Source organism: Pogona vitticeps, chromosome 9 (assembly GCF_051106095.1).
Source record: "Pogona vitticeps strain Pit_001003342236 chromosome 9, PviZW2.1, whole genome shotgun sequence".
Taxonomy (NCBI): Eukaryota; Metazoa; Chordata; class Lepidosauria; order Squamata; family Agamidae; genus Pogona; species Pogona vitticeps.
Genome location: NC_135791.1, coordinates 13,012,681 through 13,017,331, shown reverse-complemented (window position 1 = coordinate 13,017,331; position 4,651 = coordinate 13,012,681).

Below are 4,651 nucleotides of genomic sequence, written 5' to 3'. Positions count from 1 at the left end.
GATCAGCCGGCCAATAGGCAGGAAGAGTGACCTAGGTTGCTGGAAAGGAAATTGCCACTGCTATCTGCAAAAAGACAGCAGAGGCAGAGGCAGAGGTAGCAGGACAAGGTAGGGAGGCAATGGATGCAGTGGGAAATACACAGGCTGCAGGGGCGGGAGGAACAGCTTTTTATAATACACTGGCAGCCTATCTAAAAAAAACAAGCATCAATGAACCAATTCATGGTTTGTTTGTCAGTGAAATACTAGCAAATTTGTGGTTTGTGGTTCGTCAACCTTGACAAACCAAGACAAACCACCATTTTGGCAGTGAATCTCCATCTCTAGCACTCAGTTATTACTATCATATCCAAAGGGGTGTTTACTTGTATAGAATCAAGTGTATTCCATCCAAATACCAAAGCTAGAAAATACCAGGAAGAATTAAAGTAAAACATTTTGCAGTAAATGAAAGAAATACACATTTTGCATTGTAGGGTATATCTAGCATCAGCACCCCTGCCCCCAGAATAAAATTTGGTCTCCCTTCAATGGGGCCAGCCTAGTGTCAACCAGAGTATGTCACTTCTGCTTCACTGCATCATAGTTTGCTGGAAGCATGGTTTCTTTTTTTTGTCCCAGTATGTTATGTTGGCTGGAACAAAGAAGTACTCCAGTGGCAAAAAATCAATAAATTTATGGGGGCATTTTGGTCTGGGCTGTGTAGTTCTTTTTTTAATAAAGCAGGGGGAAATGCACATGGAAAATGACCAAAGGTTGATATTGTTTAGACATGGGCAGGTGACAATGACCTACAATGTCCATGTATTTCATCCTATAAGAGGTCTTGGGAAACTTAATATGCTCCATTGCGGTGCAGGAGGGTGAAAGAGGGAGCTCCTTCTCTGCTTTGCATAACAAAACAGGATCACTCAGAATCATATTTAGCCTTGCACGACTTCCTCTTCTGCTCATCAAAAATAATTGGCCAGCTGGCTACAGATCCAAGATGGTGAGAACAAGACAGCAATGAGAATGAAGAGTGAATCTCTGCATGTTGGACTTTGACAGAACATATAATATGGAGGCTATTCTTTGACATCCTTTCCTTGCATCCACCTACAGCCTTGTTTAGAGGTGTAATCTCCTTTCTTTCCTGCTGTGGGGGTTCTATTTATATTGAATTTTGCAGACAGGGTAGGTATGTGAATCTCTCAGACTCTCACTCTCAGAAAAGGATAATAATAAAGAAAATCCTTTCTCCTGCCTGCAGAAGAGTCCTCTGGAAGTTTCTTTGCATGGTGTGGTGTGTTTTTTTCTGAATTATTTTGCAGGATTTATTTGAAGTATTGTGGTAATTTTTTCCTGCCATGTTGCAGAGTTTTGAAATTCTGGTAAAATTCCTTCTGCTTCAATAGCGTCACATTCCCCAGAGGTTACCCCTTTCTCCTTAACTGGCATTCAGGGCCTAAGCAACTCTCTCGGAGACATTTGTAAGAGAAAGAATAAACATGTTTCATTGTTTATACTGTAGTAGATGAGATCAGAAAACAGCAAACTAACAAGCGACAGCTTCCAACAGACAAAAGAGGGGTGGGGTGAACAGGCAGGGCTCTCTTTGAATTTCAAGGCAGGAAGGAACGATTGGTGGGTGCCAGATAGACTGACAGTCACCCCAGCCAAGAAAGGTTCCTCCAAGACAAACAAACTGCAGGCAGCATGCAAGGTTATTAACAACGACAAACAACAACAGCAGCAACAGCAGCAACAACAACAACCAACTCTAGCGTATCTTAATTCCTTCACAATACAGTATTTTTCCTGGCCAGGGCAATAAACATGCATGGAATTCGGCAGTTTTCTGAGCAGAATTTGTCAAAAACAACAACAACAAAAGAAGGGGCAGGTAATGAGATTAGGGTTATTTTTTTTTTCAAGAAGCCAGGAAATATGACCTGTGTATATATAGGTGTCACAGCCTGGTAAGAATAAAAGAAAAATCAACCAAAACAAGCCATATTGCGTGTCTGGACAAGAGAGATTTTTATTCAGGAAAACCAAGGTGGTATAGCAACAGATAAGAGTCTGTAGAGAACATCCTTGGGAAGAAAGCAACCAGGATGAGTTCTGGCTGCCTTAAGAATATGCAAAGTTGTCTTGTCCTGTGTCACACCTCTGGTCTTTTTAGCCCAGCATTACAAGTTGAACTGGCAGCAGCTGTCCAAAGGTTCAGACCAGATTCTATCATAATCTAACTTGGAGAGCCCTGGTATTCTTTGGTGGTCTACTATCTAAGCACTAAACAAACTTGAACTTGCTGATCTTCAAAAATCAGATGAGATCAGGGTAATAGAGTTGCTTTATAATCTGGCAGAACAAACATCATGGAAACTACTGAAGATAGTCAAGGAATAGAGAGGGTGCAGATTTGTGTTTTTTGGGCTGCAAACAAAGAATTGTCCAAAAAACCCCCACAAATCTGAACATCTCCAGTGAAGAAGCAACAATGTGGGAAGGAGAAGATCACAGCTGTGAATGGCCAGGATTCTTTCCTGTCATTGTGAAGTTCAAGTAAAAGATGGAAGGGCACACTTTCAGAGAAGGAAAGAAAGCCAGTGTGGTTATGTGAGGGGTGTTGGATTGTGACTGGCGAGGTCTGTTTTGTTTGTGTGTTTGTTTTATAGGCCACCTTTCTCTCGATAAGGGATCCAAGGTGGCTCACAGTATTAAAAAGAATAGAATTAAAAACATAACATGTTAAACATTAAAAACCAATTAAACTGTACACTAATTTAAATACAATTGAATAATGAAAAGCAAGTAAACATTAAAAAACTATATTAACTTTAAAAGGCATTCAGAGATTCCATTATGATTGTTTCCTCATGGTCCTGCTTATAGGCTGGCCCTAAACCTGTCACTTTCTTTCATCCTGACCTACCTCACGAAGGTTACTCAAAGGGTTTTCAAAGTGGAGAAGGAAAAGTGTGTAGGTCACCATTAGGAAACCAGAGGAAAATGGTATAGTCAGCTTCCTAAACAAATTCAAAGTATGTTCTATAAGAAGCTTAATTTCAGATAAAGTCGGTCATTCCTCATAGCCTCAAGATTTAAGATGGCCACTGATTTTTGTAAATAGTTGGGCGGGGGAATGTATGAATAACATAATGCCTCAGGTTTTAAGAGTCCTTGTCTTAAAGGTAAGCGCTAATCATTTTTCTCAAGCTGGGACCTTCCAGATGGTTTGGACTACAACTCCCATCATTCCCAAACAGCAGTCAGGCTGGGCCTGAGTTATAGCCCAAAAAATCATTCCTCAGTTTAGTAGAACCTATCTAACATTGTCTATAAACTGTAATACAAGAGAGAGAGAGAGAGAGAGAGTGAGAGTTCCGGTGCAATATGCTTGGTCTTCAAGATCTGCAAATCAGGGCTTTCTCCATGGATGATTGCCTTTATCCATGAGGTAGGTTGTGCACTGAAAAAGCACTTATGAGTGTCTCTGTTATTTCTCTCTACATAATGCCTCTCCATGGAGGGGTTGTATCTAAATTAACATCCTTTAACATCTGCATAGCTCAGTGGTTTAGGTTTCTGGTTGCGGAGCGAGAGGTGGGGAGTTCAATTCCCCATCATGGCTCCTGTGAGTACATCCAGCCTGTGGCAACTTGGGCAAGCTGCACAGTCCCAGGATGCCCCCAGAAGACGGGAGGGGTAAACTACTTGTGAGTATTTTACAGCTGGGAATCCCTGAAAAGGGTTGTCATAAGTACAAATTGACTTAGTGGTACATCAGCAGCAGCAGCAGCATCATTCCTGGACCTTTATGCTGTGCATGCTGGTGGCTGCTCCGGATCATTTTGCTTTTAATTGGCCTGCAGTTTACATGGCTTTTCCAGGAAGCTGCAGGTTTTATGGTTATACATTGTCATGATTCATCATCTTATGTTGTGAGCTGCTTTATCACCCTGGAGTGTGGGAAAGCAAACCGTAACATTTTAAATGTTAATAAATAAAACAAACAACACATTGGCAAAGATGTAAACTCGTCCCATGCGGTTTAAAACATGCTCGCCAGCCTGCTTTATTTTGGGCTCAAGAGCTGAAGGTGCAAGAAAGTTCGTGTATTTGGGAAGACAGGAAGGTGACACAGAACACTTTCTTCAAGGATCCGAGGCTTTTAAAATGCCTGTGCACTTGAGCTGGAAAGTTATTTCCTTGGATTAGACCTGCCACTATAGTCACTGGCTGGGGAATTCTTAACCTAAAAGGTAAATTCTTTAAGTTCTGTGTTTGAGTAGCAGTCCTGAAGGTGCAAGTATGAGTCTTGAGGAAGGAGGAAGTCCATTGGCACAGATGGCATCAGTCTTGCCAAACAAAAATATAGGAACAAGTTAGTTTTTTAAAGGATAGTTGCCTGAAGATTTCCTAGAATGAAGGACAAGCAGCCATCCTGGCTGGGGGATTCTTGCTGTAGTCCATCATAACCATCCTCCTCTGGTAATGGCAGAAACAATGGGACACTTTTCCAGGCACATGTATATGCTCTCCATCCCTCCCAGCCCTCATTTCACTTTGGCTTGCCATTGTTTGTCTTTATAACCATTACAGAGTTGAGCAGTATAATTAATTTTGGATGTATGATGCATTTCTCTCCTCTCCTCTCTCCCCT